This window comes from Canis aureus, chromosome X (genome assembly GCF_053574225.1).
Source record: "Canis aureus isolate CA01 chromosome X, VMU_Caureus_v.1.0, whole genome shotgun sequence".
Taxonomy (NCBI): domain Eukaryota; kingdom Metazoa; phylum Chordata; class Mammalia; order Carnivora; family Canidae; genus Canis; species Canis aureus.
In genome coordinates, this window is record NC_135649.1 from 118,207,755 (window position 1) to 118,235,513 (window position 27,759).

At 52.5% G+C, this 27,759-nt stretch overlaps 1 protein-coding gene across 3 annotated transcripts in view; it reads right to left on the minus strand.

Moving 5' to 3' along the window:
* TBL1X (transducin beta like 1 X-linked) overlaps window positions 1–27,759 on the minus strand; it is a 211,967-nt gene that overhangs the window by 153,935 nt on the left and 30,273 nt on the right. The gene's annotated exons all lie outside the window — the stretch shown is intronic.

Here is a 27,759-nt window from a genome sequence, read left to right on the forward strand (position 1 = left end):
CGCTCGGTTAAATCAGCACCCATGTTGCCAGGTCTACGTTCCCTGCTGCCACCAAGAACAACAGCGTGTGGCCGTCGATCCCGGTCTGGAACCCCAAGTCGGCGCGGGACTGGCCAGATCCCCAACGGCGCAGCGCGCCGGCCCCTGGAGCACCCCGGGGAGAGTCCGGGCAGGGGAAGGAGAGGCCGCAGCCCCCTGCGCCTCAGCTCGCCTGCGGTCAACGCTCGGCCCGGCCTGGACGCCCACCGGGGAGGGCGCCCACGGGGGGGCACCAGGACGCCCGGGAGGCCGCGGGGGACAAAGGCGCAGGGCACCTGCTCACCAGCAGGCAAGCGCACGCGGTCAGCCCCCCCGCAAGCCTGCTGCGCGACAAGGGAGACCCCGGCCGGCTTGCAGGTGGCCCCGACCGATCGGACGGCCAATGCGCCTGGGTCCCTTCAGCCCACGGACTTCCTGCCCCCGCCGGCCCCCGCCGTGGTCCCCCCACACCAGGGACACACACTGACACAAGCACTGCGGCGCATCAGCCCATCAGGTCCGGGCACGCAGGGAGGCTGAGCAGCAGGCACCCTGGACCAGAACCCCACGGCCCGGAGGGGTCCCCGTGTCAGTGGGGACTGCAGCGTCACGTCCCTAGTCCCCAGAGAACAGGGCAGCAGAGCAGACTGGCGACCGCAGGCACCTGCAGGCCGCGAGCACAGACGACCACGGAGGGGAGACCACGGCCTGGGTGGACGGCCCAGGGCTGGCACCGCATTCCTCCTGGGGCTCAACGGCGCCGTTTCCGGGGAGACCCCCCCTAGGAGCCCTTGCGCCCCGGGACTCTGCTGAACACCAAGGATAGAGAGCGGCATGGAACCCCATTCTGTCCGCAGCGGACACGGAGGAGGCTGTAACCGCCCCTTGTCTATCCCGCTTCCTGACAGCACCCCCATTTCTTTGGGGAAAATGTCACAATCACCCCTGAGAACAGGAGAACGGATCGTGGCGCCAATGAACCTCCAGTGCCTCTTGCTCTGGCCTCTTCCAAGGTTTTAGGAACAAAGCAAAGCGTTCAGTGATAAAAATTTGCAAGAGCAACACAGACTGGCTTCAGGCCACAGCTAAGTCCCCTTGTCCTTCCACTGTCTACCCCACAGAAGGTGACAACTGGGAGGGAGAGCTACGGTGACGCGCCGCGTTGTGGCTCGGCGGGCTTGAGCTACAAGGCTCCCGAGTACTCCCATATGGCTGTGTCGCTGCGAGCTGTGCGGGCCTAAGGATGCCTTCTAGGAAGGCTCTATTTTAGGATAAACCACCCAACGTCAGGACCCCATGGGCAGTGCCAGCCAGCACATCAGGTTGTGAAACTGCGTGAGGACAAAATGAGAAACGATTAAGTGTGAGGGAAATCCTTCCACAGACATTTTATCAGGTATTACATCATTTATCAATTTTTATCATTTGTCAAATAAAATACTAGAGGTTTTCCAAAATTTAACAAGCCGAAAGTCCACATGCCATTACCCGTAAGAGGTTGTAAAGCATCGTAACAGCAGCAACAAGCGGTCACCAGGCTACAGGAAACCCTGGACCATCCGTTTGCCCCATAGAAAATGTCTCACAAAACCAGGGCCATTCCTAAGAATACGCAGCTTAAGAAAAAAAGGGGAAAAAACATGGACACACACCAGTCAATTCTTTCAGTCACAAATGTTCTTTTCCCAGAGCATGATATTTGGTATCTACTACCTTTATTTTTTTTTAATTAATTGATTGATTTCAGTGAGAGAGAGAGAGAGAGAGGGAGAGGGAGACTGCGTGCACACAAGCAAGGAGAAGGGCAGAGAGAGAGGGAGAGAGTCCCCAAGCAGACTCCCCGCGAGCACGGACCCTGATCCCACAACCCATGAGATCACAACCTGAGCCAGAACCAAGAGTCGGACACTCAACCGACGGAGCCGCCCCGGTGCCTGGTTACCTGCTAACTTTAAAACAGTTTATGAGTATTCGCCCCTCAAAACCCGTAAAGAACCATCCAGTTGCCAAACGCACACTCGGTAAGGGCAACTCCTACTGGGAAGACCGCCACACCACGGTGACCGGACTCTGGCTCTACTTGGCCTCTGCTCTGGCCTACAGGTGGACACGTGACTTCGGTTCAACCGACTGGCTACGTGCTCCTGCCCCGCGCTCGCACGTAAACACACACAGAGGTACTGACCCAAGAACAGACGTGTATTTGGACTTGGCTTTAGAGTCTTGGTTACACTGATGTGACCGTATCCAGGCCGAGCTGTTCCTGCCGCAGGGAACGTCGCTGTGATACCTGCTTCCCCCTTCTCAGTCCCGCAGGGCCTCCCTGATCCCTGCTGCTCCCCACACTCCATCAATTCCAATAAACCCTCCCAGCTGAAGTTAGCCAGAAACGGTTTCTGTTGTTGAAAACCAAGAACCCTAACGGACACACTCACCTGATACACGGGGAAGGAAGTATGTCTACTGGTATACACCAACACGTCCGAGATGTCTGTGTGTGCGTGCTACTGTATTCACAGCTTGGTTTCTGTTTTAGGACCTCGCTGTAAACAACTGTGTACATACACACATGCTTTTCATTGCACAGAAAACATCCAGAAAACATGAACAAGCTATCAACAGTGGTTACTCTGCAAGCGGGGTTAAGAGGGAGAAGGAGGTTTTACTTCTTACTCATACCCTTCCGTACTCTTGTTAAAAAAAATTTACGATTTTACTATTAAAATTTTTATGATTTGTCTTTTTAAAAGATTTTATTTATTCGTGAGAAACGCTTTCTCTCATTCTTGCTCGCTCTCTCTCAAATAAATTTTTTTTTAAATCTTCAAAAAATAAAATAAGGGACACCTGGCTGGCTCAGTGTCGTTAAGCATCTGCCTTCAGCTCATGGCATGATCCTGCGGTCCAGGATCGAGTCCCGCACTGCGCTCCCTGCATGGAGCCTGCTTCTCCCTCTGCCTATGTCTCTGCCTCTCTGCCTCTCATGACTAAATAAATAAATAAAACATTTAAAAAAAAAATAAAAATAAATGCATAGAAACTTAAAAGGAGGGTCAGACTCAGCAAATAAAATCTCATCCATGAGAAATGCTTAACCTTCCTTCTGATTTTGTTTCCCTTCCTTCTAAGGCAATGCCCTCGGACAATATTCACCCTGAGGCCCATCTCCATCTGTGGGCTAAATGCAATCCAATCTTCAATGAGCAAAAAAGGCAGAAATCTGGTTCCGTCACCAGAGAAGAACAGAATTGCCAAATCTAGCCCTGAGAGCTCAGGCCCAATACACTGACTTTCTCACATTAGGTGCTTCACATTTTTTGAAAAAAATTCATGAATCAATGTGTTACACACCACAAGGGCCTTGTGATCATTGTTTCCACAATACTGAATTAGTACACTTAATTACAGCTGAATTCCACCAAACACATTTTTGGTTTTTTTTGTTTGGTTTTGTTTTGTTCTTAGGTTTCCTGATTCCCAAGCTCCTTCTTTATGCTGGTGAGTGAAATGCCCTTTGTTTGCTGTGTCCGCCTATAGCAAAAAGTACTTTCTGCTTTATTTCAGACTAGAAAAAAAAAGCAAAGTTAGACACTGGGAGAGAACTAATGCCCCACTCATAAGTAATTAATCTGATATAAAAAGTACGTTTATGTCCTTTAAACAGCAATAAGAGAGGGAGACACAAACAATATAGAATAGACTAATAGCAACATTCCCTGGGGCTTGTCACTGCCACATAGGATTTTCCAAAGAACACCCCAAGCATCAGTGAACGCACCATCTCCATCCCAACTTCATCCTCAGTTAAAAAAAAAAAAAAATTACAGGAAAAAAACACCACCGCCTAATCCACTGAACTGAGACTTGTGATTCACTCGGGCCTTTGTCGATATAATATAAACACTTGGCTGCTTCTAAGTTGGCACGCACTGGAAGGGCACATACCCGGCCTTTGGTGTCTTTCCATCAGGGGCCACAACCTTCTGGGACACACATTCCACCGGCACGAGAGGAGGTTAAGTGTGGCGAGGAAGACACACTAGAAGACGTCCACCCCCACGGAGAGGCCAGGCCGGAGCCTGCACCCGCCACCGCCGACGGGTCCCCCCGCACAGCCCACGGGCACCGGGAAGCGCCGCCAGGCCCGGGCCCCAGCACACCTGGACTGCTGGCAGGACTCAGGTGACACCTAGGGCGTACGTTCTTGGGACGTGCACTCCGTGCCTGGTTGTCTCGGTCGCCCACCTAGGACACCCGGCCCTGCACACCCCACGCTCTGCCCGGCCCCTAGAAAGTGCCCCGGCGTGTCTGCTCGGACGCAGTGGAGACAATGGGGAGCTCTGCGACAGGGGGGACCCGGGTCCTCGCGTTCAATGCCGCGCTTCTCGTGCCCAATTCTTTCCCACCAACTACCAGCTGTCGTGCGTGTACCAGCCCTGTGGGTGCTGTGCTCTGCTGCCAATGGCGGCTGTCGTCTAAGACCCCACGCAGGGCCAGAGTGCCCCCTGGCACCTTCCTGAGCCCACTGGGTGGTCCGGGCCTCTCTGCCCGCCGTCCCCAGGATTATCTGCAACTGACCGGGCACGCTTTAAAGGCTCAGCAGAGGGACGCCAAGTGCCACAGTGATGCAACGGAGGAGCCTCCTCCCTCCCTGACCCCGATCACCCTCAGACCAACCCAATTCCCATTATACCAATGAGTCCCATGGCAACACCGTGTTGGCGGGAAGGTCACAAGGAGGCCTCCACGCATGAAACAAGCACACGCATGTCCAGATGTTCCTTCCACACCCAAACACAACCGACCCCTGTCCTCCTGGCAGCCACTGGAAGACCGACCCCAGGAGAGAAGTCAAGATGGTCATGTGGTTCTCCGAGTCTCTTGTCCCCTGGACCCTCATCTTCCAGCCACTCCTGGGGCTTTGCTGTCTGAGCACCATCCTCCCCACAGCTTCTGTGCAGGTGCCCCAACCCTGCCTCCCCCCAACAGGGGCACCCAGTCACGCCTTTCCCCCACCATCTTTACCTACTACACGCCCATCACACAGACCTCAAGTTTACGGGTGGAAAATAAACACACTCTGGGCTCTGGACATGCGACACCCTCCAAACAACAAAAAGCACAAAAACAAATACCATCCTGGAAACTGATACACGAGACAGAACTGGAACCACCCATCAACCCTTTGCTACAAGAAAAGTCACATAAGCCAGGCTGAAATGATCACAACTAGGAGGGCAGCATGAATGCCAACTGACCTTTGAGAGAGGGAAAAACAATAAGCAGTGGACAGATTAAATCTCATCTCCGTCTCCACAAATCATTATGCTTCAACCATTAACTGAACCTCCAGACATCAAACACAGCACCAACAGCCCAAGCGGTTAACACTTAACGAATTCCTTGAGTCAGCGGCCTGTCCCCTGCATGGCCCTCAACGCCTATGACCCTGAACGCCGATGCACTCTGTCCACCTCAAAAGGGCAGCTTTGGGGCCTGCTCGCAGGCACGGAGAATCACTTTCCTTCCAAAGCCTCCAAGGCTCAAGTCCCATCGTGCCACCCATCTCTCTTAGGAGTGGCTCACAAACCCCCACACGTCTATGCAAGCTTCTATCAGTGACAAGTATGCACACCCATATTCACACAGCATTATCCACCGCGGCCCAAAGGTGCAAAGAGTCCAAATGCTGGGGCGCCTGGGTGGCTCCGTGGTTGAGCATCTGCCTTTGGCTCAGGGCAGGGGTCCGAGATCGAGTCCCTCATCGGGCTCCCCACAGGGAGCCTGCTTCTCCCTCTATGTCTCCACCTCTCTCTCTGTGTGCCTCTCATGAATAAATAAGTAAAATCTTAAAAAAAAAAAAATGGAATCCAAATGTCTACGGATGATAGACAAATAGCATATACACTCAACAGAGTATCACTTATCCTTAAGAGGTTCTGGAGATGGCTGGTGGTGATGCTTAAGTATATGCACAACAGCATGGATATACCTAAGCCACAGAACTCTACATTTTAAAATGGTTAAAATGGTAAATTTTAGGTTATATGTATTTTACTGCAATAAATAAAGGTAAGTAAAACCTAAAATTCAGTTCTTCCATCCCACAAGCCACACCCATTTCAAGTGCTTACTGGGCCACTGGCACGGCCACCACATTGGACAGCACAGAAGACTTCTATCCCCACAGCAAGTTCCATCGGACAGCGCTGGTCGGGGACTGTGAACGAGCTCCCCTTCACTAACAAACCGGGCCGATGCGCACAACCAAAAGGTATATTCTCTGCATATAACTGGCCTGTCGTGCTACCGAGTACTCATTCATTCATTCACCAAGTATCATTAAACACCACTCATCTTAGTGCTTCCCACGTGCTTCAAGTGTTGCTCAAGAGACATGAGCAAGACATTCTTAGTAGCGAATGCTCCACTGGATGATGGAGGAGCCCACGGTTTAAAAGATAAATCACAACATAACACACGATATTTCACCGATAGAATCCAAAGGCTAAGTGTCTTTGGATTTTGCTCTTCACAGCACCCGTTCCAGAATGTTCTACTCTGCTCAAGGGTTGACCCCCAAACCCAGTGCTGATCTCTTCTAAAAAGTCTCTACCTACCTCTCCTCCACCCACGAGCTAGTTTTCTACACACATTTTCCTTCCCATCGTCTCAAACCAAGAATTAGCCTTTTCACCTTTCCAAAGTTAATCTCACCAATGTTTTTCCTCGATTCCACCCTCCCTCCTGCCTGTTCTAGGCCCAGCTTCACCCACCCCATCCTCATCTCATCTCATCTTTCCACATCTATAATTTCAAAAGAGTCCGCATTCTGCAAACAAGCTCAACTTCCTCCTACCGGGGGAAAATGGTTTTTTTGGGTTGTCTTCTCCTTCCCAATCCACCAGGGCTTGGCAAACTACTTCAATAAAGGGTCAGATAATAGAGACTGTAAGCTCTGCAAATCACACCGGTCTGTGTCCTGTGTTACTCTTTATCTTTTACAACTCTTTGAAAATGCAAAAAACACTCTTAGCTTGGGGTGGGGCTGTCGTATAAAAACGGGCCACAGGCTCAATCTGAGCGATTCCCCTCTTTTTACGGAATACATTCAATCCTCCAAGGGCACCTGTTCAAGACCTCAACTCCCGCCCTGAGCATCTCAGCTCCCTGTTCACCTTCAAACGTTTCGGAGCACCACCCATCCTCATAGCCTACTCTATGCCTGTCAGGCCACGTTCATGCCAACGAAATCTCTGGGAAAGCTCTTCGCCCTCACACCACAGCTCCGAGCACACACACAACCTCCCTCACTGACCACCACCTTTCCAAAGGTCTTTGTCTCCAGTTCAAGCTTTCCATTGCTCCCCCCTACCCAAGCTTCCCCCCGTATTGCGTGACCTTCCCAGGATTCCTAGGACTCATTATTCCTACATCACAGGTAGTCAACAAAGGCTTTCTCAGAGCAGTGGCCTGTCTTTTCAAGGTGGCATCAGAAGCAACATTTAAGAGGTATTCTCACCTCGATCACCACTGCCTACCACCAAACCAGGTTTGCAGAAACCCACGCGGGACCTGTGACCGTCAGAACCAGTTTCATTTATCACATGTACTCGGGCGGTCTCTCAGAAACCAGCACGCCTGACGGTTGTCAAACTCCTGTTTTCCTGCCTAATCACTGCTCCAGACTGAATGCTTGTGTCCCCCTAAAATGTTTATGAATGAAACCTAATGCCCAATGTAATGGCATTTGGGGGAGGGGGGCCTTTGGGAAGTGATCAATGAGGATGGAGCCCTCACCACGGGATCAGTGCCTTTACAAAGGACACCCCAGGGGCACCTGGATGGCTAAGGTGGTTGAGCATCTGCCTTCAGCTCAGGTCCTGATCCCAGGGTCCTAGGATCTAGCCCCACATTGGGCTCCCTACTCAGCGGGGAGCCTGCTCTTCCCTCTGCCCCTCCCCCGGTTCTCTCTCTCTCTCTCTCTCTCTCTCTCAAATAAATATCTTCAGGGGAAAAAAAGAAAAGGACACCCGAGAGAGCTCCCTCAGCCCTGCCACCACACGAGAGCACAATGAGACAGTGGCCTATGAGGTAGGCTCAGCAGACCTACCCCAAATCTGCCTCCACCACGACCCTGGGCTTCTGGCCTCCAGAAATGTGAGAGATTAACTTCTGTTCTTCCTCAGCCTCCCAGTTTACGGTAATCTGTCCCAGCAGCCCGCACAGACTATGACAACCACCCCAGAAAAGCTTCAAAACTCTTAGGTATTTGGGTACTCGTCAATGTCGTGAGCAGCGTCCGCTGACAAAGTATCAGGATCAGTGATCCTCACAGAGCCGAAGCCCCTCATGACATAAAACAGGATCACGGTCACGTCAATGTTACCCTTCCACAGGCGCCCCAATGTTACCCTTATGAAGCACCTACTATATGCCAACGCAGTGCTAGGGAGTGAGGAGCAGTGCGAACCAAAACCACGTGGAACCCCAGATTCTCCAGGATGCCCCGACAAGGATGCCAACGCCCTTGGCTGCTAACATACAAAGGTCAGTCAAGACCCTAGATGTCTCCAGCGTAAGGACCAAGATCCCTCAGGTTCCCCACTACCTGTCCCCACATCTGTGCTTTGCTCAAAATAAGAACTCGATAAATATTAGCTACTTGGAATCAAGTTCCAGATGATTACATGAAAGGTCTCTGGTAACTCTGGAAGGAATTAGGGGATTGACCTTTCAGTAATTGCTTCAAGACCGAAAAAGAAAGGACAGTAACTTATGGCCCCAAAGTCATTCTAGAAATATTTAAAATAACACAAAGTCTTTAGTGAAAAGACTCTGCACTTCAGTTTCCTTTCAAGGGAGATAAATGGCTCTTGTCCCACCACCGGAAGAGAAATTAAAGTCACTGCTTCAACCCAATGGCTGGAACATGCCGTCTTTATCATCAAAATTCAATTTGGAGTCTTTGACCTCCGCGTCATTTTACTCTGCTAGCTCCGTTCCCCCTCTGGTGAGGTTAAATGCACCACAGTGGTTGGGAGGCGTCCCATTTGGAAGATGCGCCCTCGCCTTATTAGGATTAGCTGTGCCTGGATTTTATACCTAAGCTAAGGAGGCTGCAGGGTCAACACTTAGACTCGCATTCCGTGGAAAATATTTTGTAATTACTACCTGCGTATAACAAATAGGACGTATTTCACTTTACAGGGCATGGCCACTAAGACGTTTACACCACCTGAGAAGAGTGCTCAGTTCTGACACCCGAGCAAACAAGAACCGCCGACAGGTTACAGTGTGATGGCCTATGTCATGGCCACATCATCTCTGTTGTAATACATGCTTCTGAGATACTTTAAAAACATAAAAGCGATGTATTTAAGTCCTCCCAGGACAGAAGCACGCCCCGGCTTGTGTGTTCAGATCCTCAGTTACCATAAGCAAGGTGCAACCGTGTACCTTCGCGGGAGGACACCAAACTAACAAAGCCCACGCTGGCCGATCGGGGCTGACCAAGTTCAAGCCACTCCAAGGCAAGGAGCCAATCGCTCAGCAGCGCTCGGGGAACACTCACACATCCTCCTCCTTTGCCCACTCTCTGTCCCCTACACTCTCCTGCCAGTGTGTTCAACGGGACTCGAACCACATCCCTGGGAGCCTCGTAAGCCCAAGACACCTCTCTCTACGTAATCTCACAGTAGTACCGCAGAGGCACTCCTAAAATACCAAATTTTAGAGACAAGTTATTTACAGCCAAACACATAGACCATAAAGCACACTGTTCTTTAATACTACGGGTTTGGCACTAAACATGAAGATGGGCATACTTGTATCTGAACAAGTTACACACAAAGAACACTGTCCTTTATTATTAATTTTGACAAGAAATCAGAGTCAAGTCCCATCACTGGGGCATAATTAAAGAGTTCATGGTTATTTTCACAAAACCGGAAATATTTCTCAGAACTCCTCATCGTGTCTTCCCCGGCCTGTGTGACTCCCGTGTGAGGGGTCTGCTGACTTAAATACCCAAAGACCTTGCTGCAATCAGAGATGCAGGGCAGCCCTCAGGCAGCGTACTCACAAGGGGAATTCAGATTTACTTCCAGTTTAAAATCTGGAGGCGGGGCAGCCCAGGGCCGGATCCAAAAACCCGGGATCCAGTCCCATGTCAGGCTCCCTGCATGGAGCCTGCTTCTCCCTCTGCCTGTGTCTCTGCCTCTGTCTCTCATGAATAAATAAAATGTTTAAAATAAAATAAAATATAAAATAAAATATTTAAAATAAAATCTGGAGGCAAACTTGCACATGTCCGAGCACATTCCCAAGAGTGCAAATCTTGCACATCCTTCACCCTGTTTCCTTCGTTCTAGGAACAGAAGAGAGCTACACCTGTGCGGGATAAATTGGTTTCTTCACAGACAACTAGAAGGTTCCTCCATCTCCTGAACATTTAACAAAAAGAGCATGGCTCACACATGCAGAGCACACAGAGCAAAGCCCTTTCGCGAGTGGTGGCCCCAAATCGCCGGAGACAATGAGGATTCTGCAGCTTCTGCAGCAAGAAGAAGGGGTAGAAATCCAAGTGATGCTTTCTGGAGGCAAGTCTGTGTAAATTCCAAGCTGTGGAAAGACAGAAACTCCTATGTCCCGCCCCTTAAAAAGGGAGTAACAGAAACAGGTATCCATGACTGAATGCTAACCCAGCACCAGGCCCTCACCCGAGCACTCTACACGAAGCTGCTTCACAATGTTCCAAGAAGCCCTATCAAGGGAGTTGCCGATGACCTCCCGACAGTGATGGCAGCAGGAGTCAAACAGGACACTGACTCCAGTTACCCCAATGCCACATCTCTCTTAGCAACAAAGGAGAAGAGGGAAATACTCAACGCTATGTTGTTAAAAAAAAAAAAAAAAAAAAAAATTAAAAACCACTGAGTCATACACTTGAAATGAATGAACTGCAGGGTATGCGACTTACATCTCAACAAAGCTGTTTCTTTAAAAGTCAAGAAGAGCCAAGAATGAGTTGCATCCTGTTGTAAAGTAAATCACAGAACAATGTCATCTGGATTGAAAGAAATATTATTTTGTACAGAGAAAGCAAGTAAAGAGAACTATGTGATGATAACACGTGACTAGTGAGTAACAACTGTGTGTTGATTCAAAAAAAAGGTAAATGCTTTAAATTAGGGGAGCATTGCCAAATGAAATGATATAAATCCTTATAATGACAAGGATTTAACTGACTTTGGTTCTGCCGTGAAAAAGTCACCGTAAGCGCAGGGAAAGAGAACAAAAATTTGTCACCCACCATTTCCGCCTCAGCATCTCTCAGGCTAGTCTTTAGTGCAATGAGAGCGCTGAGCAGAAAAGACAGTTTGACAAAACACCGTCTCAGGCCAGCAGGCTCCTGCGCACTTCCTTCTGCTCACCTCCCTATGATTCATGCCATCGCCCACAGCAGACCATTGGCTCCATCAACACATTCCCTCCGCGTCACCAGCATCCGGCACCATCAGCACTCAAGAAGCAGTGATTTGAAGTGAACTCAACCGTAGCCAGAGACAGTCTGCTGGATGATTCTTCTTTCAAAGCAGCCAGAGTAGGACAACCCGAAGCAGAGCTCGTGTCCCGATCTGAATTTCTGGTACCTTGACCGTTCCAACCTGGTAATGCAGCATCCCGGACTTTCATGGTTCCAAACTATAGCATAAATACCACATTGTCACTTATCTTTGCTCCGGCTGTTCTGTGTGCAAAACTGTCCACTTTTGCATTAAAAATTGCCCTGACCTTAAGCTTCCCCCCCTCCCAAATAAGCAGCTTGAACGCCCTCAGAGGATTCCAGAGCAATCTGAGGATTCTCTTTGTGGTTAGAACTTGAACACAACATTTTCTCAACATCTGCAAAAGGGGGAAGTGTATCTTTTCATTGAAGATTTTTCACTCAAAAGGAAACTAAAGAGTTCCCAAAAACTGTCCTCCTAATGTATCTCCCTCATAATAAAAACATTTCTGAACTCTAGCATTTATGGTTACAGAATTTTATTTATACAAGCTTAAGGACTAGAGAAAAAGTTTTCTGAAACGTTGGAGAGGAGGAGGAGATGTATGGTTATAAAATCAGAAACAAGACAAAACCATCCCAAAGTCTGCAGAATGGAAACAGCGCTCACAGATTCAACACGAGCGTTAATAAGAACTTATGCTGTTGGGGGCTGCCCGTGTCCCCTCTCATGTATACGTGGAAGCCCTAAGCCCCGGGAGCTCAGAATGTGATTGTATTTGGAAACAGAGTCTATAAAGGGTAATTAAGTTAAGAAGGAGGTCATTAGGGTAGGTCCTAATCCAGCATGGCTGGTGTCTTTATTAAGAGGAGACTAGGACACAGACATATGGAGGGAAAACACACAGTGAAGCAGAGAGGCCTCAGCAGAAACCACCACCACCACCACCACCACCACCGACACCTGGGTCTCAGACTTCCAGCCTCCAGGGCTGCAAGAAATATAGGTCTGTTGCCGCCACCCAGCCTGTGGCACTCTGTCCCGGCGCCCCAAGTGTGCTATTCCACATGCTCCACCATGCTCCGTGCCAAGCCCAGGGAGGGGCATGGGAATGCTGAGCAAAATTACTCTCTCCCTCAATCCTGAATAGGAAACACAGAGCGGGGAGAGGCTCACGATTTATCTTGCTGCTTCCCCCTCCCCTGGGACCCTCTGTCTCGTATTTTTAAGAAAAAACAAAAAAACAGATGTGCTTGTATGTAACACCTCTTTTCTCTGCAGCTCTCTTTTCCACCTGTGCCATGGCATGCTGCAACATGAAGGCGGTCACTTAGGATTCCCCGAGTGAGTGAACAAGCAGTACCCAACAAAACCCCTCCTACGCTACAAGCATTCAATACACATTGTTTTTACAACTGGGGGGTGGGGGGGCGCCACAAGTGCCAGGCCCCAGACCCATTAAACCTGCCTCTGTGGAAGTAGGAATTAGGCACCAGAAAATCCGTAGAGCTCCTAAGAAATTCCAGCATTTAGAATTCTCTGGTTGAGAAGGGAGACGAGGGAGTAGCAAGCTCTCTGAAGTGGAGACAGAGAAGGGAGGGTAGGAGGCGGTCAGGAGCCTTCGCTCAACTGCTAGTAGGCGACAGGTAGGCATTTTGTTGGAGAAACAAAGATGGAACAAAAAGATCAAGATCAGGAACCACACTGAGGCCCAGAGGCTTCTACCTTGAACCTCCTGACACGCCCTTGTGAAACTCATGCCATTATTATGCCCAAATCAGTAACAGGCCACAGGCCCAGCCATTCTAGCAGGGGATAGGAGCGGAGGGCACAGACCTCATCCTTTACACGCACTGGGCCTACAGGACGCCCAGAGCAGGTGTTTGGGGACAGCAGGTGACACTCTCCCACGCTCAGCAGGGAAACCAGGGTTCTGAGAAGCGGACACATCGCATGCAGGGCAGGGCAGGGCGCCAGCTCAGACGTGGGGCTCCACGGAGCAGGTGTCCGCAAGTATGGGGAGACCAGGCAAAAGGGACACCTGGCCACCTCCTCGGGATCTCCATCACCATCCCCCCCCCCCCCCCCCATCACACCGGTCAAGTTCCTGCATAAACACACCCATCCGGGCTCCAGGAGGCTCCAGGAGGCTCCAGGAGGCTCCAGGATTATCCGCTGATGACCTGGTATCGCCTTACAAACAGGCCAGAGGAAAGGCTTTCAGGGAGTACTTTCAGATGCCTGCGCGGGCTGCTCCACCCTGCACCGGGGAGCGACTTCCAAGTGAACGCATCTAAAACTGTAATGAAGGAGCAGGAATTAAAGCCAAGGCTAAAATGTGCCATTCAAAAATATATGTACTCTGAGACAAAAAAGACAAAAAAAAAAAAAAAAAGAAATCCAGAAATGTCTTCCTCTTATTACGTCTTAAGATTTCATACGTTAAAGTCAAGCCAGATAAATGACAATTTGCAATGGAAAGACAAGTATAATTCCTTAAAGCTGACAGGCCAAAGGGATTTTCTCACCTTATTTTCAAAGAGAAATGTAAATATTTCTGAAGAGGCAGGGAAAAAAAAATTTAATTTAAAAAGAAACAAGCAGTGCTTTTTTAAAAAGAGCCCTGTTTTTACAGCGTTCAAGCTGTGGATAATTTAAGAACATAAAAATGTGTGATGTGGTCTGTTCATTAAAGTGTAGGATTTAGTATAAATTAAATTTTAAACTCTAATTTACCCAGACAATAATTTCAAATGTAATAACTGAATTTGCTTTAATTGCTTTTAAATTGTGCTGGCAAAAATGTAAGGAAACTCCTCGCTCCTGCCAACATAGGAGAAGCAGGCAAACTTGAACGCAGAAGAGTCGTGATAGACGCAGGTTTTCCCACCGTGGCGCCCTCGGGAGGTCAGGCCCAGCCCGCGGCCACCAGCTTGGCCCCAGGGAAGGAGGCGCCCCTACAGGGGCCTGCATCCCCCACAGGGCAACAGCAGGGACCCCCTGGCCGTGGCCGGCTCCCCTCGCTGCGGGGTCTGCAAACGGGCGGGGTGCGCCCCACGCCTCGCACCCCGGGCCTCGGAGCCCCTTCCTGGGGCTGCCAACACCCCGGGCCTGGGGCTCCAGCCCAGGGCCACCCTGTGGGACCCCGGGACCCTCCCGCCCACCAGTGGCCCCACGGGCAGCAGAAGGGGGGCCAGGTCCCCCTCCCGGGCCCTGCGGGCCACACGCCCGCCACTGCCCCCAGGTGCCCGGAGCTCCGACCCGGGTCAGGGGAGCCCCTTGCCCAGACTCGGGCGCGATGATCAACCCTGCTTCGGGCACTTCCCTGGGATCGCAGTTTGACAAGCCGTCCACGGTGTTTAATACTCTTCCCAGATCAACAGATGGATCGGTCAGAAAACCTCGGACTTGACTCTTCCGCGCCAGTTTCCCGGGAACGGTCAGCAAAACGCCTCAGCGGGGACGGACGCCGCATGGGCCGCCCCGACCCCACGGCCCACTGCTGGGCATCGTGCTCCCCGAGGTCTGGCCCCAGTGCGGGAGGGGAGACGCCCCTGACTTAGGACAGCTCAGCTGGGCCGCCCCCTGTTCCCTGAGCGCAGCCCGGCTTCTCCTGCTCACGGCGCCCTGCCCGGGCCAGCAGGTGCTCACCCCCACAGCCCGTCTCCCTCTCCCTCTCCCCGGCCTGGGGGCCTGGTGGGTGCTGATCCTCCTCCAGGGGGCTTCCAGGGGCCAGCAGGCGGCGCGGGGCCAGTGACTGGTGAATCCTGGAGAGGCGGGCTCCGAGCTCTCAAGCTTCCCTCTCCTTGCACTGACCCACACCCTCGCTCATCCAGGACGCCAATCCCCTACCATTTGTGTTTCACGTTCACACGAGTTCCAGTTCCAGGGCCTTGGGAGAAGTCTCCGCTCTTCAGAAAGGGAAATCCCGTGCGTTCCTAAGACTTCCTTCGACTAGGCAAACTCTTGGCAAACTATGCTGAGCTAAACGGGACTCCAAGTAATCAAAGAAAATTGACTCTCAAAATACTTCTTCAGAGGTCTATACATCCAGCGGAGCAGGATTCAGCTGTAAGACAGGAAGGAAATCCTGACACCTGCTACCACAGGGATGAACCTTGATGACAATGAGGCTGAGTGAAAGAGGCCAGTCACCGAGGAGACACACTGTATGGGTCTATCTCCACTCTCCCTAGACTCCAAGTTACACAGACAAAAAGCAGAATGGTGGCTGCCAGGGGCTGCGGGGGGACGGATGGGGAGCATGTCGTCAAATGCATACACAGCCTCACTTTGCCAGACGAGGAGTGGGTGACTGGCTGCACGACCGCGTGAAGGTACTTACCTATGATCAGTGGCTGCTCTGGCCACACACTGTCCACATCCCATATGGTCCAAAAAAACCAAAATAGGGACCACCTAGCCCTTTATGCAAAAGTTTGCTGACCTCACACAAGTGAACCAAAATGTCCCCCCAAAATGTTTTTAATGCACAATTAGGGTCAGTGACTAATATGGGCTATTGTGTCTCTGGTCCTTTTCTGTAAATAATCCCTCTCGTACCTTCAAAATCAACTATGGTATCTGAGGAAATGGACCACTTTCCTCAGAGGTGGAGGTGAACTGGTCATTCTTCAAAAACCTGACCTTCAGCAAACCTGACTCCACCTGAACCGTGGAGAGAGGCCAGGGGTGGAGGGTGCGTGGGCCCCATCTCTTTCTCAATCAGGGTTCCTGGCCTGGGACAGAGTGCCCGCTCCTGGCTCATGACAAGCCACCTGCAACCTCCAGGTCTCGGCTTTCTCTGGTTCCATCCCCTGGGAGAGCCCTTCAAACCTTCAGAGAAGGGCAGCAACCCCATCAGCAGGGAACCATCCTTCTGGTACCCCACTGGGTTTGCAAAAGCCCTTCAGTACTCACACCCTCCCCCCCAACTAGTCTATGGACTGCAGGAGGACAGGAGCCCTCACCTTCGTTTGCCTCATCTTATCACCACCACGCCGGGGCCTGCACAGATTAAGCCACAAACAAGTAGGCACTGAAGAAACCAATCAAATGATCAATGGATTCACCGTACACAGAACTCCACAGAAATGAAACAATCTGCTCCCAGAACATGAGTAAAAACAAATCCATCATCTCAGGACAAGGACAGAGAATCCCATGCATGTCTAGGAAACACAGAGAGAGGGGGCTGCGAGAAGGAAGCACGAGCCATGTGAACAGTTACGAACACAGATCCACGCAGTCAACACGACGTGAACCAGAGAGCAGCACACTATGGCCCTCGGGCCACATCCAGCCCATGGGCTACGGGTGGTTTTCTAGATTTTTTTTTTTTTAATGGTTGTTGCAGGGTATGCCTGGGTGGCTCAGTCGGTGAAGCTCAGACCTTCAGCGCAGGTCATGATCTCAGGGTCCTGGGATGGAGCCCCACATCAGGCTCTCTGCTGAGCGAGGAGTCGGCTTCTCCTTCTCCCTCTGCCTGCTGCTCCCCCTGCTTGTGCGCTCTCTCTCAAATAAATAAATAAAATCTTTAAAAAAAAAAAAAAAAAGGCGGTGGGGGAAAAAATTTAAAAAAGAATAATCTTTCAGATGTGAAAATCTTAGGAAATTCCAATTCCAGGGGCCATCAGTGGAATCTTCCTGGAACCCTGGCACACTCGCGTGTGGCCAGAGCATCCAGGGCTGCTTCAGCGCAGGACCTGGTTCCATGGGGGCCCTGCAACACCGCCCTGCCAGCACAACTAGGTGCACTATCCCACCTTCCACCCAGTGTAGACGAGCACACCCAGGGTTTAAACCTCCGGTGCCCCCAGCACATCCCCGCCCAGTCTCCCCATCAGTGGAAGGAAAAGACCTGCCCCCGCCCGCCCGGAGTCAGGTACCTCCCCCAACTTAACCCTTGGATTCCTTCTGCTGGAGGCGGCTGCCTCCAGCTTCGGTGGGATTCCAAACCAGAAAGAAAGATGCAGACTCCATCTCCAGAAGACACGGCTCGTCTCCAGCTAGGTGTGTTTGCTTATTTTGAACTCTCCTCGGCCTCCTGCCCCAAAAATGAGGGGAGGGAAGTTCACCCGAGTTCAGGGAGCCAGACTGCGGGGGGATCAGGGGGGGTCACTGAGGTTTGACAAAGAGACTGTGTTCTCTCTCTCACTCACTCACACACACACTCACACATACACACACGCCCCTTGGTGTTGAACTGTGGCTGCCCGCCGCACTCATTAGTCTCGTTCCTGCATAGGAAACGGGACCAGAAGGGAAAACAAGGCAGGAATGTTCCCGTGTGCACGCACATCACTAAATGCTTCAGCCTTCAATCCTCTCCGCCAAAGCGAGGAAAAATAAGCCCGAGACACAGCGTACTTCATTCTGCATTAGGGCTTGTCTAAACCCAAAACCTCTCTGGGAAAGATTATTTTCTCTATGCAAAAACAAACAGGCAAAGAGAGCAAGGCGCACATCTAAAGATGTGATGTGGGGCGCCCGGCGGCTCAGTTGGTTGAGCGTCGGACTCTTGAATTCAGCTCAGGATCTCCGGGTCGGGAGATCGGGCCCCCGCGCCGGGCTCCATGCTCAAGGGGAGTCTGCAGGGGAGTCTCTCCCTCTGCCGCTCCCCAACGTGCACTACGGTGTGCGCGCTCCCTCTCTAAAATAAATGCATAAATCTAAAAAAAAAAAAAAAGAAAGACTTGATTTACATAACAATTTAAATGCTGGCCAAGCTGGTATTGTTTTATGTGTCACATATACTTTAAATACCAAACATACATTTTTATTACAGACAAAGTGGGTTATTTTCCCTGGCTCACAATCAGCTCTTAAACAGGACAGAACCAAAAGGCAAAACAACACTCAGGAGACTATACAATTTTTCCATTAAAACCCAGATAATTTCTTTTTTAAGAGCAAAACTCTAGAATGTAAATCACAGCAAAACCGTCTCCTGATGAAACACCGAACGAGGTACTATGTGGGTCCTCTGGGGAAGGCTCAGTAGGGGAACACGTGGTGGAGAGGGTCCCCTAAACTATCTGCTCTTCTAACGTATAGTCCCATGTCCACTTAGTGGGAAATTCGCTCAAACACCCAAGAACGCAGAATACAAAAGCAAAATGCACACGTGCAGCTCAACGATTAGGGACCGTGTTGTAAACATTCAAAGCAAACAAATTCAGTTTGTGACCTCCATCTCCTAGAGAGTCGGCAAGCATATGGAAGTGACTACACTTAAGGCGGGAATACAAACGTGTTAGAATGAAACACAGCGTTACGGGTTTCAAGGGAAGGAGAGAGGACGGAAGGGAAGTCTCTCAAAACTGACGAATCAAAAACCCCAATAAATGGAGCACCTGATGGCTCAGAGGTTGAGTATCTGCCTTGGGTTCAGGGCGTGATCCCGGGGTCTGGGTTCGAGTCCCACATTGGGCTCCCTGCAGGGAGACTGCTTCTCCCTCTGCCTGTGTCTCTGCCTCTCTGTGTCTCTCATGAATAAATAAATAATCTTAAGAAAAAATGCCCAAGTCTTATCTGTAATTAATGCCCTCCTGTCCCTGGTCCGAGTAACTATCCCTCTAGAATACTCCAGTAGGCTGAAAGTGTACCCACTTTCGTCACTGAGGGTCTCCCAGTCAGTGTCCAGAGAGCAGCCCCATCTCAACCAGATCTGGTCATTCCTCTCCATCGGTGCCGCCCTACAGACAAGCACTGACCTCCTACCACAGCGCACACCTGATGGCAGAGGGGCCCTGCCCACCCCCCTTCTGCCAGCTACCCCTCTGGAGCCCTGCACATGCTCTGCACATCTTTGGCCAGGCATCCCCTCCTCCTCAGCCCTCAGGTGCCACCGTAAATGTCCCCTCCTGTGACCAGACGTGCCCCTACACACGCTCACAGCCGCTGCGCTTCCCCATGATGCACCAGTGCTGCAACCCGATAACTTTGTGTGCACACCTGGACTCCTCTCCCCACCCTGGCCGGGACACGCACACTGCGGCAACACAAACCTCGTGTGTTTTTGTCCACTGCTGGGTGCCCGGTACTGGGGGCACCTATTAGACAGCACTGACCCAGTTTCTGTTGAACAAAGGAGTGAGTGAGTGGATGTGGGGCAAGATACTATTGGCCAAGCAAGTGTTTTTGGAAGGTGGGATTTTTTTTTAAGATTTTATTTATTTATGTGATACAGAGAGAGAGAGAAAGGACACACACAAGTAGGGAGAGAGGGACAAGCAGACTCCCTGCTGAGCAGGGAGCCCGCCGCAGGGCTCAATCCCAAGACCCTGGGATCATGATCTGGGCCGAAGGCAGACGCTTAACACTTCCCAGACTGAGCCCCCCAGGCGCCCCAGTGGGTGGGATTTTAGTTGGACACCCCTGTGACAGAGGCAGAAGGTCCCACGCAAATTCTGGGAAAGTCAGCCTCCCTTGGCTGGAGTATTTGTACCCACAGGGCAAAGTTTAGGAGCATCAGTGAACCCGCACGGCAGACGCAGGCCCACGGCTTTCTTTTCACAAACCTTTACCGAATTCCATTAGAAACGCAGGTAACAAGCCGGTGTGGAATCAACAGACTCCTGAGATTTTCACCCACAAAAACTGTAGATGTCTTTTTTTATCGTGTCACAGAGGTCTTCAAATACTGCTTCACTACTTCGAAAGGACTGTCATAGTCAAAGCCACTGCTACATGGGTGTTATTTAAAATATTTGAAAAGCCCATACTGAGGAACTGAAAGCTTATCGCGAAGAGATGTTGGTACCCCCACGCTCCCAGCAGCCTGACTCACAGTCACGAAAGGTGTAAGCACCTGAAACGTCTACTGACAGATGAATGGATGAACAAAATGTGGTCTATTCACACGTGGAATATTACTCAGCTTCAAAGAGGACGGACATGCTGACACCTGACGGACATGCTGACACCTGCTACGGCGACACTGGTGAACCTGGATAGCATGATGCTCAGTGAAAGCCGGCCATGGAGAGACCAATACCGTGTGTTCTCACTGACAGGAGACCTAGCGGGCCAATCCACAGGCACAGAAAGGAGGGGGGGCTGGGGCAGCAGAGAGGAGGAGGAGGAAGCTCCTGGGACCCTTTCAGCTGGGGAAGGTGACGTTCTGGACATGCACCATGGGGATGGCTGCACAACAACGTGAAAGACTCGCTGCTAGGCTGCACACTTTTTTTTAAGATTTTATTTATTTACTCATGAGAGACAGAGAGAGAGAGAAAGAGAGAAAGAGAGAAAGAGGCAGAGACACGGGCAGAGGGAGAAGCAGGCTCCCCACGGGAAGCCCGATGCAGAACTCGATCCCAGGACCCTGGGGTCACACCTTGAGCCAAAGGCAGATGCTCAACCGCTGAGCCACCCAGGCGTCCCAAGCCAGACACTTCAAAATGGTCAAGAGGGTAAATTTTACTTTATTTATATTTGACCACAGTAAAAAAATAGGGGGGGGGGGGCGGCACATATGCACATGTTCCTACTCTGCAACGAACAAATTTTGTTTTTAATAGTGTGATGACCCTACTTTCAACCACCTCCTTTGCAGGCCTATCTATATTTTGAGACGCATCTGAAAAGGTTATTCTGGGGAAAAAAAAAAAAAGTTATTCTGATAAGCCTCTGAGGCCTCGATGGACAGCCAGAGCGGGTCCAAGCACGCAGAAAGATGGCTCAGAAGCCGGATCCACGAGAACGGGGCAAATAAGGAAGCTGGACGGTTCAGAGCGTGGGGTACGAGGACTCCGAACTTGGCATCGCCCCAGCACCCCATGCAGGCGGCTCAGCCCCTGGAGCTGGGGGCGGGGGTCCCCCGACGAGGGAGGGGGCCGTGGGAGAGGCCCGGCGGTGCCAGGGAGGGGCCGAGGGGCTGCGAGGGCTGGGGGTTCCGGCGTGTGGGGCGAGAGCATGCGCAGGGCGGGCCTGACTTCTCCTTGAAGATGGGTCCTGAGGAGGAACACAGAGGAAGGGCCGAAAGCTGAGGGACCTGGCAGAGGGCCTGGCGCCTTTCTCCCTCATGCTCTTGGTGCCAGAGGCAAGGGCGGCGTCTGCAGAACACCGAGGTGGGAGAGGAGGCCCCTCCCCACGGAACCTACAGGTTTTAATCAATCCCAAACCACACGGGTTCCTGCTGAGCTCACAAAATTAAACCCACGTTTCCAACGTGTTCAGAAAACCCTGCTCACAGATGGAAACTCTGAGATGATCTTTTCCTTTCCAAGGCTACACGTCAACAGGGACGACGGAGGGCTCGATAGGGTCCCTGTTCACGCCCGGCGGAGCTCCCCGGCCCCCCCAAGCCCAGGAGGTGGGCCTCGCCTGCGCACCGCGGTCCCCAGAGGCAGCCTCCGAGCGGACCCCGCGGCCCCCCTGGACGGCGACGGCGAGGGCGCGCGGCACCTGTCCCGGCTCAGCACGGGAGCCGCAGCCCCGCGCCTCGGCACACCCGACAAGTACTGAGAAGTAGCGGGTGAAATGCGGGGAGCCCAGCTTTGATTCGTGGGGGCCGCGAGCACCTGGACCTTTTCTCCCCACCCCCGTTCTCTGTGCTCACCTGGTTGTGGTCACGTTCACCCTCCCCACAGGCATGGCGTCCGGAGGCTATGCGGACAGACGAGCCTCCTCAGACACTGTACAAGCCCTCTTCTTCCCTGGTCGTCTAAAGCCCAAACAATCCACAGCCACGCATGGCTCGTAGCTCCCATGTGAGACTGTCCATTAGGGTGGAGGCTAACCTCTAGGTATGGAGATCATCCACCAGTGCGGACACCATCCACTAGGTGCAGAGGCCATCCACTAGGTGTGGGGACCATCCCCTAGGTGTGGAGACCATCACCAGTGCGGAGGCTTTCCGCTAGATATGGAGACCATCATCAGTAGGCCGTCATCCACTAGGTGTGGAGACCATCCCCTAGGTGTGGAAACCATTCACCAGTGCGGAGACCATCCCCTAGGTGTGGAAACCATCCCCTAGGTGTGGAGACCATCCCCTAGGTGTGGAAACCATCCACCAGTGTGGAGACCATCCCCTAGGTGTGGAGACCATCCACCAGTGTGGAGACCATCCCCTAGGTGTGAAGACCATCCACTAGGGGTGGAGACCATCCCCTAGGTGTGGAGATCATCCACTAGGGGTGGAGACCATCCCCTAGGTGTGGAGACCATCCCCTAGGTGTGGAGACCATCCCCTAGGTGTGGAAACCATCCACCAGTGTGGAGACCATCCACTAGGTGTGGAGACCATCCCCTAGGTGTGGAAACCATCCACCAGTGTGGAGACCATCACCAGTGTAGAGGCTATCCACTAGGTGTGGAAACCAACCACCAGTAAGAGGCCACCCACTCGGTATGGAGCTATCTACTAGATATGGAGGCTAACCACTAGTGTGCAGAGATGGAACCTGTCCATCATGGAAGAAAGTTCTACTAGCCAGCTGCTGAGGGTTAGCCCATCCTCATGCAGTCCTGCTCTGCCTTGGTGTGTGCCCCAGTCCACTGGTTTTTAAGAATCAAAGTATAGTTCAAATCGCCTTAGCCTCATCTAAAGTGGATTAAACGTGGGCTACTCAGATTCTAAGCAACGGTGGTGGTCAAGGAGGGTGTAAAGCAGGAGAAAGAGAACTGGCCACTGGCCACCATGTCCCCGGGCACAAACTCTCTGTTCCCGAGTACAGCCAATAGCCCAGTTGGTGTCGTGCATCGGCTTCCTTCGAGTCAGGACTCCCTGCTCTTTTAGCAAACCTAGGCCTTCATGTTAGGTCATCTCTTGGTACAACTTTTCAGAGGAATCATTTCCTTCTCTGCTTTTAAACATTCTACGCCTTCTCATCTGTCCCAAATGTCCCTACTACCCCTCTCCAACTCTAAATAAAGCTTGCACAATTTTCTTCCTGAAAGAAATACGGTCCCTCCTCCATGCTTCATCTTCTCTTGAACATCTCCCTCCCTGTCCACTTCCACTCAACCACCAAGTCTGTCCTCTAAGCATTCTCGCCTATGCAAGCTTCCTGCCAAAGGCTATTCCACTTCTACCCTCACCTTCGGGGCTGGACCTCTCCAAGGAGACACGTGTCCGCTGCCCCCACGTATCCCATGCCCCACTCGCTGCAGACCCACCACTCCTATCCTGAAAACCAGACTCAAGAGTCCCCAAGGTCACCCACAGCTGTCCCATCTCCGCACGGGCGAGGAAGCCTGGCTCTCTGGGACCTCTTACCTTCCCCTTGAGGACACGCTCCTTTACAACTATCCTCCCAGGAGGGCACCTCCTCTCAGCCTCACCTCCTGCCCCAGGCCCCCTGGTCGGCTCTCAGCCAGTGCTCTCAAACTCCCGTCTGCAGAGTGCCCAGGTACCTGCAACACCTCCACTATAAATGACATCGCATCTTGCCGTCGTGCTGTCCACCTAAACCGCAGACCCTCTGGGGGTCAGAGACGTGTTCTAGTTATTCCCGAATAGGAGGCCCTCAATAAATAGCTCCCAAATCCAGTCCAGCGGTGCTTGGCAAAGTGTGATTCATCTTGCTTGGGTCTTCTCTATACATATTCCACTTCGCAGTTGCACGAATGAAAGGTGTGGAGAGAGAGGATTTCGAGAAGCTTAAGAAATGGAAACCAGTGACAGGTCAAGTAGCTTGATGGTGGAGGACGATTCCAGTAATTGGCGCCATCCATCAACTCCAACTACCCAAAAGCTCTCTGAGGAACACCAAGTCTCTTCAAGCCTCTGCTCCGACCAAGAAGTCTCCCAGGCCGACGAGATCAAAGGGCCACATGCCCATCTCCTCACTGACTTATTTTTAGACCTCGCCAGAGCAGGACAGGAGAAACCAGAGATTTTCCATTCTACAAATGGTTCTGGCAGCACTTAAAGTAGGTTAGCATGAAAAATTATCTGGGCTGTCAGTGCTGCTTTTAAATTCTAGCTAATTTTTGATCCCTTCTCTCCCCATCCCCCTCTCCACGCCACTCCCCAGCCAGAAGAGGTAGATGCCTCTAGAATACTTGAGCAATGCTTTGAGAAGTGAAGCAAGAAAACGCAAGATAATGCAAAGCGAGCAAGCCACTCACGGAAGGTACCACAGCGAACATAATACTTTGCCTCGCTACCATGTGCATCACAAACAAGTTTAAAGAAGGAAGCTTGAAATTAAAGCAGCCTCCGAATTACAAATGGGATGGAGTCCAAATCTTCATTGGTTTCTCACTCAGAAATGTTTTTCTCCCAGAAACAATGCTATAAAAATATGGTCAAGTTCTCAGCTAGTCTAGAATGGCCTCGTAAAGCCTGCAAACGTAACGGGAGATGTAAATCGGCCACGAGAAACAGGCAAGTAGGACAGCGTGATGGGGCACCCGGACCCCGTGGCAGCTTTGGCGCACCTCGCGTGGACGTGCTGATGTTTCCGGGGCAATGTGTCTCTCCCGAGGCTGGGAGACGAGGTACCTTGGGCGAGACACGCCTCGTGACATGTCCCTCACTAGTTCTCGGCCTTGCCAAGGCCTTAGAAGAAGCAACCATCAAAAACCGTGGATAAAAAGGCAAGAAATGGGTTCTCGCCCTTGTAGGTGAAGCCAGCACGGCACAGAAGGTGCCAGAACGTAGTAAAGCATGGGGACTGGAAGTCTGCTGTCCAAGTGAAATCCTGACTGTACCCCTTCCTAGCTGCGGGCCCTGCCTTACAACTCCACATGGACACGTCACGTCACGGACCTGTCACCCTGTTCTTCGGGAGGAGGGAAGACACACGGGCAGGTGAGGTGGCTCTCGAAGCGGGCCCTTCCCACAGGGGGGCTTGGCTGTGCACTTGGCCTATCAACACTCCCAGCGCCTGAGCGACCGCGGGAAAATGCAGAAAAGCAGGCAGCAAACAAAGGTCATTCCTAATGACCCAACTTCCCCTCTTGGCCACACGCAGGGGCACCCCAGAGCCCTCCTCTTCTGTACGAGCCCTGCTCTGTTGCAACAAGGCCAGCACCAGCCATTCCCAGTCCCAATCATGCAAATGTTAAGGCGGAGGAGCTCGTCACCTCTCCCAGGACCACGGGCACTTGAACCGGGACATGGGGACATGTTTCACGCCCAACAAGCGGCTCTCCAGCTGTGGTGCAGGGTGCAAATGAAGAGATCAGGAGAGGGGGGAGAAGCAAGTCACAGCAGGGGGGTGGGACACGCCTTGAGGCAGGCAAGGGACTGACTGCACACTTGTTCTGCAAAGGGCCAGAGAGGAAAGGCTTCAGGCTTCCCGGGGCCACGGCAGCTCCGCTGCGACGCGGTTTGTAGAGATGACAGCCGCCGAGGACACACAAATGAATGGGCGTGGCCGTGTTCCAATTAAACTTTGCAGACTGACATTTGAATTGTATATCCTAGTCACGTGTCACAAAATATTATTCTTTTTTTGGCCATTTAAAAATATAAAGCCATTCTTAGCTCACAGGCTGTGCAAAAACAGGTGGTAGGCCAAATGCAGCCCCTGCCTTAGAGCAAGGCTGGCTCAAGCTTCGGCTCAGAGACGTTTCTGGAACCAGGCACTGTCATGTTCAGGGTTCCCATGCACACGGCCGCAGCCTCTTAGCCGTCACACTGGCCCGCGCAGGCTCGGGGCGGCCTGCAGATCCCAAGACTGGGCAGTTGTCACGAACGGGAGGGAAACCCGCCTGGCGCGTGGGAGTGCGGGCTGGTCCGAGAGAGCACAGGCTCTGATGTCACAACACCCCGCCTGCCAGCCTACGGCCTGGGCGCCACGGTCCAGAGCTGCACACCTGCACACCAGGCCCCGCACCGCCCTGGCCTCAGCTTCCCCACTTATAAAACAGGAAGGGTGTTTGCAATGACCTGGATTCCCCGTGCAGGTACCGGTGCACCGAGGCCACCGCCCCGTGACGGCGCACATCCTGGCCGCGGTGCTCAGCGCGGGGCCGCATCTCCCCAGGAGGCTCGGGTACATGCCCACCGTGACCCTGAAGTCCAGGTTCAGATGTCAAGCCAGGGATGTGCCCCTGGCCCCGATGAGGCAGGATGCGTGGACAGAGCCGCAGCTCTGACAGCAGAGGTGAGAGGCGGGACAGGCCACCGGGGCCCAGCGCAGAGGCCACCGAGAAGCCCCGCCTGCAAATCCAACTCTCGGACACGCCAAGGGGCCGGGCCCCCTCCTCGAGCGGCTCGCACTCGGGGCTCCCGGGTCCTGGCTCCCAGCAGGGGGGCGGCTGAGGCCACCTCTCCCCGAGAGACTAAGCCCCCGAAAACTGGTCGCGCCCGACGGGCACTGCGGTTCCTCCCTCCTCGGCCCGGGCAACGAGCCACCGTTCCGAGCTCGCGGCAAAATCACAGACCGATAGGAAATAGGAAGTGACCGCCTGGATATCATAAGGCATTTTCCAGATTTTCCCCCCCAGAACCCCAGAAGTGTGCTTTTTACGTAACTGAGCGTACGAACAGAGAAACAGTTCATGGTGCTTAGGATTATGGGCTTCTGGTCGTTTCCCAGCAAGACTCACTGGAGACCAATCGTCAACGTGCCAGCCCGACGCCGCGATCTCCTCTGCATGCTCCCTAAACCCCTGTATGGCTGCACCGAAGGCAGTAGGGGGACTCGGGGTACAGGGGTTTCGGATGGTTTCCCACGTCCAGCCAGTCACACGGAGCCTTCGGCAAGTGTGCTCCGCGCACTGCCACCTGCCTATGGCTGTTGACAAAGGGAGGCCAGGCCGGCTGCACGCGGCCTCATCTTCCTGGTCTTAAAGAGCTCACTCACCTGTTTATTTGAGACAGAGACAGAGAGAGACAGGGGAGCACAGGCGGGGGGGTGGGGGGCAGCGGCATGACCTGGGCCAAGGGCGGAGGTCGCCCCGACCGAGCCCGCAGGCGCCCCCCACCGTCCCTGCTGCTCGAGCCAGAGCAGTTCAGGCCACACCAGGGTCCCAATCGCTCGGGGTGTGTCGCTCGCCGCCTGTGGGACCGGCCGGGGCGGAGCAGGCGGCGGGGAAGGCGCGGAGTACAAGGGACGCCGCCGGGCCGGCCCACGCACTCCACTAGCGGCCACACTTCCGTCGCTTGCACACGTGAGACCGGGGACCCGGTTTCGGGAACTGGTCACAGAAAAGCCAGCTCTGTCCACGGCGAAAGCACAGGGCGCCGGTGCACAAGGAGGGGCTCCGAGCACAGGAGCGCGCAGCGGGGATTTTAGGAGCACTCTTAAAAGTGAAAGCACGAAAGCAA